At 37.0% G+C, this 12,636-nt stretch overlaps 1 protein-coding gene across 10 annotated transcripts in view; it reads right to left on the minus strand.

Annotated features, from left to right (window-relative positions):
• LOC105224248 (synaptotagmin-7) overlaps positions 1–12,636 on the minus strand; it is a 566,903-nt gene that overhangs the window by 421,195 nt on the left and 133,072 nt on the right. For 2 of the 10 annotated variants that reach the window (XM_049460399.1, XM_049460400.1), the window contains one exon: positions 351–3,193. The exons of the other annotated variants lie outside the window; for them this stretch is intronic. The gene's annotated coding sequence lies outside the window, so the exon portion shown is untranslated. Of the gene's footprint in view, positions 1–350; positions 3,194–12,636 lie in introns of those variants that run through there. 10 annotated transcript variants of the gene reach the window in all.

The following is a 12,636-nucleotide window of genomic DNA, read 5'->3' on the forward strand; positions in this document are numbered from 1 at the left end:
TTTTCTCTGGCAAATCCGTTGGAAAAAACGTTAAGACCATATCCACTTCTCTTAAGAACGAAGTAAGAGAGCATGAGTTGTCTCCTTTATATTAGCGAATGCAATGTGCATCTTTAATTATCTCATTTAATGTAAATGTTAAAGCATCGCTGTTCGTTGCTATGGTAAATTTTGTCGGTTCAATTGTTCTTTATATATTATTTTACACTTCGTTCGCCCTCCTATGTTTTTTTTTGTTTTTTTGTACCCACAAAACCGATATTTGTTAGTACACACGTTTCACAAAAATAAGTTTTGGCGGGAAATCGGTGACTTCTTTTGCTGGTTACCGATACTTGATTACGGAACTCTTTTAGTTTAATGTATTTTATTTTATTTTTATTTTTATTTTATTTTATTTTATTTTATTTTATTTTATTTTATATTGTTTTATTTTATTTTATTTTATTTTATTTTTATTTTTATTTTATTTTATTTTATTTTATTTTATTTTGTTTTATTCCTTTTTTTATTTTTCGGAATTTACATTTTTACACTTATAACTGATGGAAATCACCAAAAAAGTCACGTTCTAGTGTTTTTTTTCTGAGCGGTAAAATGCAATAATTTTTCTTTACTTTTAAGTCCCCACACTTTATTGCTTTTTTCTTTAATAGCTAGTCTCACTGTATATATAACAATTAGTCATACACTTATAAACATATTTTAAAATATTTTTGTGATTGTTTCCTTTTTCAGTTCTTTTTTTTCGACTGCGCCAGTTATGTGTGTATATTAAAACCTCCGATACCGAAGAGTGATCAAAACTTAATGCTTTATTGTATTTTTAGTTCGAGGGAATCGTAACAGTTATTGTAATTGGAATAAATAGCTTAAAGTAAATAGGAAAATGCTGTCTGCAGCTTAAGTGTAACATAATAAACAATGTTTATAAACATAATTTTTGAAGACATGTTTACATACATAATTCGCGTAACACCACGGAATAAAGCTAGTTTACTAATATTTCCATTTGAGAGAAATGTGACAGGTCATTCAATATGTCTGTAAGGTAAGTGTGAAAAAAGAAAATTTTTTGCCGCCATTACTTCATCTTTGGACTTGAATTTTTTCCGGCAAGCATTCACTTGAGATCTGGAAGCTGAAAAAAGTCGTGGAGAGCTAAATCTAAAGATAGGCGGGTAGCTTTGCGAAACCCAATTCATTTAATTATGCTATCGTTTTTATAGAATTGGCGCCATGCACTTTATACAGTATATAATATCAGCTAGCATGTGTTTATTTTTTAATATTTTCTGGAATAACGGCTTTGGGCGTCCACTGCGTTCTACATCATTTGTTTAGGGACGATTTCCCTAAAATTCAGCAGTCAACTTAAGTACCATTTGTCTTTATGGAGCAAAGTCTGGATATGATATATAGAAGTTACTTTACACAAAATGTAATACGTGACTAATCTATAGTCAGATTGCTGTAAAAATTATACTTATTGCTTGAGGGTTAGTACTAAATAAAAACTGTATGAAAAAATTCGAATACCGCTATCTATTGACTTTTTGAATGGACTGTTTTTATTTTTGGCAAAATGTCCTGCAACTTCGTCTTACAATTATATAATACAGTATACTCTCGAAAAGTAAATTCTCAGAAAGTAAATAATCGCGGAAAAGTAAATCACCTTTAAGATTACACATGCACCTCGAAAAAGTAAATTTTTTAATTTACTTTTCGGAGAGTGTGATAAAAAATTCGAAACGAAGCAAGCAGCGTTTTTTACGATGTTGCAAAAACACTTACTCTCTTGTTTATTGCGTCTTTTTAGTAAACAAAGAAACTGCTGATGAAATAGAAATTTTGTCAGACACTTCAGATGGAGAAGAAGTCAGCCAGGAACCCAAAGTGACATATGCGGAAGCAATTCAAAGCGTAAACAACTTGATCCACTGGTTTAAAAATGAAAACGATGCAAATCAGGTGTCAGACTTTTTGAATTGTCGTACAAAAATGGTCAGAAAATATATTGCAAAAGAAAAAAAAAAAGAATATTCAAGATTTTTTCTCTTCATAGTAAATACATATGTATGTATGTAAATATAAATATGTTTTTCATGTAAATCCATATATTTTATTGAAGCAAATAAATGAATGAATTTTTTATGTTTAAAAATGCATTTAATATTATAAAAACAGATAATTTATGTATATATTTGGAAAAGTAAATTATTCGAAAAAGTAAATTACCCAAAATACCAATCGATTTACTTTTCGAGAGTATACTGTATAAGTTTTTGCTTTATGCGTAATGTCGCACTAGCAACAAACATTTATACATACATTTGTGTCAAAAAAGCGCCTGGAAATTGTAATTTAATTCCTCGGGTAAATGATATTTGTGCGAAATCGTTGTGAATGTTTGAAAAGGCTTATTCAGTGGTGATTCAGTTTTACCAAAGACACAAGCCTATGAGTGGTATAAAATCTTCAAAGACGGTCGAGAGATTTTGTTGGGGTAAAAAATTTTTACTTGAAACATAAAGATTATTATATTAAATATAATTTATACAGTTATACATCATGGTGGAAAAAATTTAAATGGACCTGCTAATATGAAATCCTATTAAATTGAAAAAAACACACTACAAATTGTAAACGTGTGGTTGACATACTTAATGCTTTATTGCAATGTATAATGCAGTAGTCAGTTCGTTCATTGAATAGAAAAATTTCACAACACAAAACGATGTGAGCCAAGTTTTGAAAAGCTTTCTCCTTCTACTTCTGCAGTGACTTGAATGTTATGATGCGTGTGGAGCAACGCCATTCGAAGAAAACTATAAATTAAGGTATATGTTTACATCACCGTTCTGCAACGTTTCCAATGCAGTAGTTGGTAACTTGTCGTTTGACTTTTCCTTCTGTCACAATGGCACTGCCAGTGATCAAGTTCACTATTGAGCTTCAATCGTCGCACGATGTTGTCATAATCCAAAAGGGCTTTGAATCTATCTATCAAGCAATCAATGTCCCAATTCTTTGGTTTTCAAAGCACATATTTTTCTTTGAAATCCACCTTCGTAAACTTACAGTTCTGCCACTATCGAAAATGTTCCTTAGCATTTTGTTTTCCATTTCTGAACGTTTCAAGCAGCATATCTATTATATTTGATGTCTTTGCCATATCGATCGATTATTTCTGAAGAATAAGATTGAGTGAATAAGTTAGTGATAGAATATCATATAAACAAAAAATCCCAATTATAAATTAAAATTTGCACATGGCTGCGATGAGCATCGTTGTTTTTACCGCTTTCTTTATTTTTCAGTTACTAACTTATCCACTCATCCCCCATTTCTTGAAGTGTATTGGAGTTGGGGTAGTATCGACCCGATTTTATCTATTTTTCCCATTACCACATAGTACTATTAACATGCCAAACACGAAAAAACTAATCAATAGAATAATCAATAGTCAGCCGGGAGTTAAAAAATCTTGATGTAAGTTATATAGGGGCTGAGTCAAGTTTTCCCTCAAATTTATCAATTTTAGGCTTAAAGAAACACTATTATGAGAGAAATATGCTTTATCATTTACATTCAGATAAATCACATATTGGCTGATATATGCGGTACAAAAGTCACCCGGAAGTTCGAAAATCTTTATATTAGGTATATGTGGGCTAAGTATTGGCCCGATTTAAACCATTTTTGTCATACTGACAAAACTTTGTCAGAGAAGGATTATCGTTGAATTTCAAATATATATTCATCACATATTTACCGATATTTTCGACCAAGAGTCAACTATAAACACTGGGGACAAAATATTCTGTACCTTAGGGGCTTGAAGAGTTTTGATTCTATTTGAAACATTTTGGCCGTGAACTGGTCCCCTCGTTACTTTAACTGCTTCTTGATTTGTGTACTAGAAATTGGTAAAATTAAGCGAAATTTAAAATTTTGCTATAGGGGAAATAGACGTGCTTGAAGTCCGATTTCGTACATTTTCATGCTGTGACCAGAGAACGTTTACCATCGAGAAGATTCACGGCGCTGAGAACTTAAAAATATGTTTGGCTAACTCGGTCGAGATGAGGTAGTTTCAAATCTTAACAGTTGCGCTTTAACAGAGCTGAGTATGGAATAAAAATTATGCTCAGACTTATGTACGAGTTTATGTATGTATATTGCTATTACAGACGCATGTCAGCTCGTTTGTTTATATTTTTATACGTTTATATGCAAACATATGTATTCAAATGAATTCGTTTTGTGCATATTTATAAATACAGATGCAATTGAAGACATTTGAATTAATTTACTCTTTTAAAGCAATATTCGTAGTTAATGTGAAAATTAGGCCTATTTTTTAATTATTTCTTGTATTTGATATATTCATATATACTTATGTGTATACTTTATTTCATATGTACATATATAACAAACTATAATAGTATATTAAAAAAATTGAATATTTTACAATAGTGATAAATGTACATAAATCGTATATTTTATCATTCAAAACTTATATTCACATGTATCATGACCATATGTGTTTATGTTCGCTTTCGCGAATTCAAATCTTATCATCACTAACGATTGGTATGAGATAAACAGTGAAAATAGTTGGTTGGATCCTCACATCAGCATTTCTCCTGTTACTATTAAAGAAATTAAAAATCTTATCGGGAACATAGGACTCAAAAAAGCACCTGGGTACGATTTAATAACTGGAGAAATATTATGCAATTTACCAAAGAATTGTATAAAAAAACTTGTAAACATTATAAACAGTGCTTTATGCCTAGGATACGTGCTATCACTTTGGAAAGTATCTGAAGTCATAATGATACCTAAGCGGGGTAAGACAGTGCACGATGTTACATCATATAGACCAATTTCTCTGCTGCCAGATTTATCTAAAATCTTTGAGAATGTACTCATAAATAGGCTCAAATCAACCAAACCAAACCAAACCTCGTAAACACCTAATACCAACACATCAATTTGGCTTTCGTGACCACCATTCAACAATTGAACAGGTACACCGAATCGGTAACTTCGTTAAAAATACAATCGATAAAAAGAACGTTTGTACGCGTCTACTGCTCAAATTGAAATACATGCTACCCAAACAATTTTGTGAAATAATTGTTTCATAGTAAAAAGATAGATACTTCCGTATTAAACAAGGGTATGCATATTCAAACTTGCAACCGATACATGCGGGTCCACAGGGAAGCGTGTTCGGGCTAATGCTTTATTTGCTTTTTACCAGTGACCTCCCATCTGACTCTAGTTATACAATATGACAGCGACATTTGCGGATGACACAGCTTTGTTAGCAGCTGGAGAGTCAACTTCAGTATCTAGTCGACGATTGCATACATCAATCAATGCAATTACTAAGTGGGCATCTATGTGGCGCATAAAATTAAACGACACCAAATCAATTCATGTCGATTTTACCTTGAAAACGCCGACATATTGTTCAATTTATATAATATGTACCACATCATAACAGTGCTAAGTACCTAGGTATCACCTTAGATGCTCAGCTACGTTGGAACGAGCATATCAAAAAACAGGAGCGATATGAAATTTGGCAAACTTAACCACCTAGTTGGCAGAAAATCCACGCTATCAATTCAAAACAAACTGTTACTATATGGGGTTGCTCAAGTCAACGCTGTATTGCCAGCATTCAGCGCTTTCAAAGTAAGGTACTAAGGACTTTAGTTAATGCTCCGTGGATCTGTTGGCCTGCACCGTGATCTAGGCGTGAATTCAGTGATAAATGAAATCACCAAAATAGCAAAGTCTCACGAACTGAGGTGTCTAAGCCTAAGCACGTTAATGAGGAAGCCTCCAGACTCATCGAAACTGATGGGCAAGAAATCCGGTTGAAACGCAAGAAGCCTTCAGACCTAGTAAGACAAAAGTAGCAGAAAATGTATTTCTTAACATTTAGCTGTTAAGTATCTCTCCTAATTCATTAGACTAGAAATGTTGTTAGTATTTTATTTTTATATACTAGGTTCAATGTAAAATAACAATAAAAAGTAAATTGAACAATTTCTGATATTTTTCTAGAAGGGAAAGGTGTCAACCCCGCAAACTCGCAAAGCACAGGCAGAAGTGACAAAAGTGGCGACATAGTTCTTATTGATTTAAAATATTTGTCAATTTTAAAATATTTTTCTGTGGAGCGCAAAAATCTGCATCGATATGCCTGCACGCTCATACGTATACATACATATTTACGTAAGTTTGTGGCGAAACTGCTAGAACGGCAAGGGAAGCGGTGACCATCGGCGATCGTTCGCTTATTTTTTCGGCACAGCTGAGATTTTCTACCAACAATGTTGTGACGCTTTGTCGCCGCGTCAGTACTTCGACAGATTGACTCTTTGACAAAACGTGAGCTTCGCCATTGGTTGGCCGTGTCAACGCAGATTTCGCATGAAGCATTGAGTGTACATATTATATTTACATACATATGTTGCATGTAGACAAATTTACAAACATTAAGCGTATGGTCTGTCATATTTGTTTACATGCAAACATAATTATATGTACATTTTAAATTCAATTTAGGTAATAATACGAATCTTACACTATGATATATTTTAAATGGTTCTATGGAATCATTATGAGATTTGCCAATTTTAACACACATACATATTGTATTATATATGTATATATACTTAAGTATATGCTTTGGTGCCATATATGCAGAGTCGTTGCGCATAGTACATAAGCGAATCTGTAAGCGTACATTCCTTAACATTGGAATTATCATTATTTTTCTCATTTAACACTGAAAATTCTGAATTCTGCTATTTTCGAGTCCTCTGATGTAAAACTCTGTTGAAACACGCTTATAATTTGTCTATGGTGGAACTCCCTCATCTCTGTCCCTGTGAAAAGTGAAACGTGGACATTTTCTATGATAAACGTACTCTGGCTGTGACATAGGAATAAGAGAATAATACCACGTACTAAAGTTTGGCGAAATCGGTATGCCAGAACCCTAGATATGGGATTTCACCAAAAAGTGGGTGGTGCCACGCCCATCGTCCACATTTCACATCGGCTCCCGTAAAGCCCTTTTATACTATATCGTAAGTAAAGTTTAATGTCTGTGGCGTATTTTGTTATTTATATCACAGAACGTTTATCATAGAGAAGGTTCACGGCGCGGAGAACGTAAAAATATTTTTGGTTAACTCGGTCGAGATGACAGAGTTTCAGGGAGCACGAAAATATCAGTGTTAAATGAGAAAAATAATGCTAATTTCAATGTAAAGAAATGTACGCCTACCGTTCATTTTCTACGCGCAGCCGACTCTGCATATAGTAATTTATAGATGCTCGGTATATATTTGGTATTAAAATATATAAGTATGTATGTTAAAATTTACCTATGTATGTATCTCACTACCAAAGATGCCTTTTATGAGTGCTTGGAGCGCACTTATGAGAGATGCCCCCGCCACGATGTCAAAATCGTACTTGGCGACTTTAACGCCAGGGTGGGCAAAGAAGGTATCTTTGGCACTACGGTCGGTAAATTCAGCCTCCACGACGAAACATCCCCAAATGGGTTGAGGCTGATCGACTTCGCCGGGGCCCGAAATATGGTTATCTGTAGTACTAGATTCCAGCATAAGAAGATACATCAAGCTACCTGGCTGTCTCCGGATCGAAAAACCACCAACCAGATCGATCATGTTGTGATAGACGGAAGACACGTCTCCAGTGTTTTAGATGTGCGTGCGCTCCGAGGTCCTAACATCGACTCGGACCACTATATTGTTGCAGCCAAAATTCGCACCCGCCTCTGTGCAGCAAAAAACGCACGCCAACAAACACAAGGAAGGTTCGACGTCGAGAAGCTGCAATCACAACAGACAGCCGAACGTTTTTCTACTCGGCTTGCACTCCTGCTCTCTGAGAGCACTCATCAACAATTCGGTATAAGGGAACTGTGGGACGGCATTTCAAACTCCTTACGTACAGCTGCAACCGAAACCATTGGTTTTCGGAAAGTGCAAAAGAACAGCTGGTACGACGAGGAGTGCCGTGTCGCAGCGGAGAGAAAACAGGCTGCCTACCTCGCAACGTTACGATCGACCACAACACGTGCGGGATGGGATAGATACCGAGAGTTGAAGAGGGAAGCGAGACGCATTTGCAGACAGAAGAAGAAAGAGGCCGAAATGCGTGAGTATGAACAGCTCGATAAGCTGGCCGACAGGGGTAATGCTCGAAAATTCTACGAAAAGATGCGGCGGCTTACAGAAGGTTTCAAGACCGGAGCATACTCTTGTAGAACCCCCAAAGGTGATCTAGTTACCGATGCCCAGAGCATACTTAAATTATGGAGGGAACACTTCTCTAGCCTGCTGAATGGCAGTGAAAGCACAACACCGGGAGAAGGCGAACCCGATTCCCCAATCGATGACGATGGAGCAGACGTTCCATTACCCGACCATGAAGAAGTTCGAATAGCAATCACCCGCCTGAAGAACAACAAAGCGGCAGGGGCCGATGGATTGCCGGCCGAGCTATTCAAACACGGCGGCGAAGAACTGATAAGGAGCATGCATCAGCTTCTTTGTAAAATATGGTCGGACGAAAGCATGCCCAACGACTGGAATTTAAGTGTGCTATGCCCAATCCATAAAAAAGGAGACCCCACAATCTGCGCCAACTACCGTGGGATTAGCCTCCTCAACATCGCATATAAGGTTCTATCGAGCGTATTGTGTGAAAGATTAAAGCCCACCGTCAACGAACTGATTGGACCTTATCAGTGTGGCTTTAGACCTGGCAAATCAACAACTGACCAGATATTCACCATGCGCCAAATCTTGGAAAAGACCCGTGAAAGGAGAATCGACACACACCACCTCTTCGTCGATTTCAAAGCTGCTTTCGACAGCACGAAAAGGGGCTGCCTTTATGCCGCGATGTCTGAATTTGGTATCCCCGCAAAACTGATACGGCTGTGTAAACTGACGTTGAGCGGCACCAGAAGCTCCGTCAGGATCGGGATGAACCTCTCCGAGCCGTTCGATACCAAACGAGGTTTCAGACAAGGCGACTCCCTATCGTGCGACTTTTTCAATCTGCTGCTGGAGAAAATAGTTCGAGCTGCAGAACTTAATCGAGCGGGTACAATCTTCTATAAGAGTGTACAGCTGCTGGCGTATGCCGATGATATTGATATCATCGGCCTCAACACCCGCGCCGTTAGTTCTGCTTTCTCCAGACTGGACAAGGAAGCAAAACGAATGGGTCTGGCAGTGAACGAGGGCAAGACGAAATATCTCCTGTCATCAAACAAACAGTCGTCGCACTCGCGACTTGGCACTCACGTCACTGTTGACAGTCATAACTTTGAAGTTGTAGATAATTTCGTCTATCTTGGAACCAGCGTAAACACCACCAACAATGTCAGCCTAGAAATCCAACGCAGGATAACTCTTGCCAACAGGTGCTACTTCGGACTGAGTAGGCAATTGAGAAGCAAAGTCCTCTCTCGACAGACAAAAACTAAACTCTATAAGTCTCTCATAATCCCCGTCCTGCTATATGGTGCAGAGGCTTGGACGATGTCAACAGCGGATGAGTCGACGTTGCGAGTTTTCGAGAGAAAAATTCTGCGAAAGATTTATGGTCCTTTGCGCGTTGGCCACGGCGAATATCGCATTCGATGGAACGATGAGCTGTACGAGATATACGACGACATCGACATAGTTCAGCGAATTAAAAGACAGCGGCTACGCTGGCTAGGTCATGTTGTCCGGATGGATGAAAACACTCCAGCTCTGAAAGTATTCGACGCAGTACCCGCCGGGGGAAGCAGAGGAAGAGGAAGACCTCCACTCCGTTGGAAGGACCAAGTGGAGAAGGACCTGGCTTCGCTTGGAATATCCAATTGGCGCCACGTAGCGAAAAGAAGAAACGACTGGCGCGCGGTTGTTAACTCGGCTATAATCGCGTAAGCGGTGTCTACGCCAATTAAGAAGAAGAAGATGTATCTCACTATGATTCCACAAAATCATTAAGAATATGTTATAGAGTAAGATTTTTATTATTACCCAAATGTGCATTTGATATGCGATTGAAAGCGCATGTAATTCGTGCTCGTAGAACAAGAATGAATGAATTTTATGTAATTTTTAACAATATTTTGCAAATAATTACTTCATTTATTTTTATGGCATTGGAAATCAGCACTGAATTGGAAATAGCAGCAGCAACAATATCATCAGAAGCAGCAAATATAAATTGTTAAGTAAGTATGTGAAAATAAGTGCGCGTTGATTGAAATTGGATTGTGTAGTCCAATAAAATACGCAAAAATAAATACATGCATAAATATGTATTTTATGCGTTTAATGCGGCCTGCACAATCCAATATAATATGTGAAAACAAATGTTTATTTTATATTTTAAATAATCAGAAAATATTAGTCTTTTCCTCCAGACGCTATAATTATTTTTATTTCATTAAACTTTTTTTCAGACTTTATCACTATTTTTATTTAATTAATCTTTTCTTTCAGACATTGTTAGAGGTTTTTTGTAATTGAGGATCACCAAAAATAGCACAATGAAGAAAATGATTAGTTAGATATGTCTTTACAGTTTGGCTTTTATTTCACGAGTGACTTATGCTTACACAGAATTCAAAATGGAAGGATGACAATTATACAGAGTTGTATTATTTGGTAGTACGATCTATTCGGGTTGTAATATATAGTAATCGAGTACTTTTTCATCACTCTTCCTCAACACGAGTAGATCGCTTACATTATTGTTGTTCAAAACCTAAGAGGTTTACAAATTTTTCATGTTTAAGTTTACATAGATTCTTAGTAAGTACATCAGCTATCATATCATTGGTACATACATATATATTTAACTTCAATTTGTTTCTTATTTATAGCTTCTCTTACGAAATGATACTTAATGTCTATGTGCTTGCTTCTTGAATGATAAACTGGATTCTTTGCTAACTGCTGTGCGCTTAAGTTGTCACCGTAAACGCTGATCGGGTCATCTGAGTTACTTACACCAATCTCTGCTATTAGGCGTCGTAGATATACCGCTTCTTTCGCAGCTGATGATAGTGCTACTGAGGGCTACGCTGCTTTGTCGCTTACTTTCCCATGAGAGACTGTTGCTGCCCCAATCGGCATCTGCAAACCCTTCTATTTGTTTGCCCGTACGACGATATACCAATTTATAATCTTCAGTCATTGATAGGTATCGTAAAATATGCTTAATACCTGATTCATGCTCTTTGTGAGGATTATGATTTCTTTGAGCCAATTTAGCGACTGAATGTAAAATATCCGGTCTCGTACAAATGGCTAAATACATTAATGCACCGATTGCTGACTGGTACTGTTTGACGTCAGCTTTACCACACGATTCGCTGGTGCACCCAATTTGAAAACCTATGTCTAATGGCGTTTTCGCTGGTCGACAGCTGGTCATATTATATTTTTCTAAGATCTCTTTAACATACAACGATTGACCAACTTCTATGCTGCCTGTTTCGCCGTCTCTACTGATTTCCATCCCCAAAAAATATGAGATTGGGCCTTTGTCGACACACTCGAAGCTATTTGCGATCTCTGCTTTGATTGTAAGAAGATCTTTCTTTGCTTGGCAACTTACGATCAAATCATCAACATATACAGCAATGAGACATAAATTACCTTTACTACCCATTCTGTACAAACAATGTTCGTTACTGCACGCCACGAAACCGATTCGCTTCAAAACTTCGTCCAACTTTTGGTTCCACTCTCTTCCAGATTGTTTCAACCCATATATAGCTTTATTGAGCTTCAGAACACGTTCTGGAAACCTTTTGTCGATGAAATTTTCTGGTTGCTGCATATACACTACATCGCTTAGCTCACTGTTAAGGTACGCGCTGCATACATCCATCTGATGTGTATACATTTTTAGTTCTGCTGCTAAGGCCAATACCATACGAATTGTAGCGTAACGCACCACTGGGGAAAATGTGTCAGTATAATTCACCCCAAATTTTTGACTACATCCTTTTGCAACTAAACGCGCCTTAAAACGATTTATTTCACCATTCTTGTCATGTTTTATGGTGAACACCCATTTGGAACCGATTGCTTTCTCGTTGCTTGGTAAGTCAACCAACTTCCATGTTTTATTTCGCACTAAAGCATCATGTTCAAGTTTCATCGCTGTTGACCACTCGCTCGAATATTTACTGTCTTTAGCTTCGGCAACACTTTGAGGAATTTCGATTTCACATACATTTTGCATCATGTTTACTATATTATACATTTTTCGTGGACGTCCTGGTTTTCCACTACGTACTAGCTTAGGTCTGCCTCGCCCTATTTGCGCAGGACACTCTTCCTGGATCGGAGATTCGCATAAACTTTCTTGATAATCGCTACCGGATTCACTAGATGCTTTCGCTTCTTCAAACTTGTCATCACTGTCGTCTGCTTCATCTGCTCTCAGGCCACCAGATGTTTCTTCTTCGATGATAGCTTTCACGTCCCCAAACGTGTCCGAAAAATCTACTGCTTCGTTTCTTTTCATTGGTAAAAACGTTACGTCTCGTTT

This window comes from Bactrocera dorsalis, chromosome 6 (assembly GCF_023373825.1).
Source record: "Bactrocera dorsalis isolate Fly_Bdor chromosome 6, ASM2337382v1, whole genome shotgun sequence".
Lineage (NCBI taxonomy): Eukaryota > Metazoa > Arthropoda > Insecta > Diptera > Tephritidae > Bactrocera > Bactrocera dorsalis.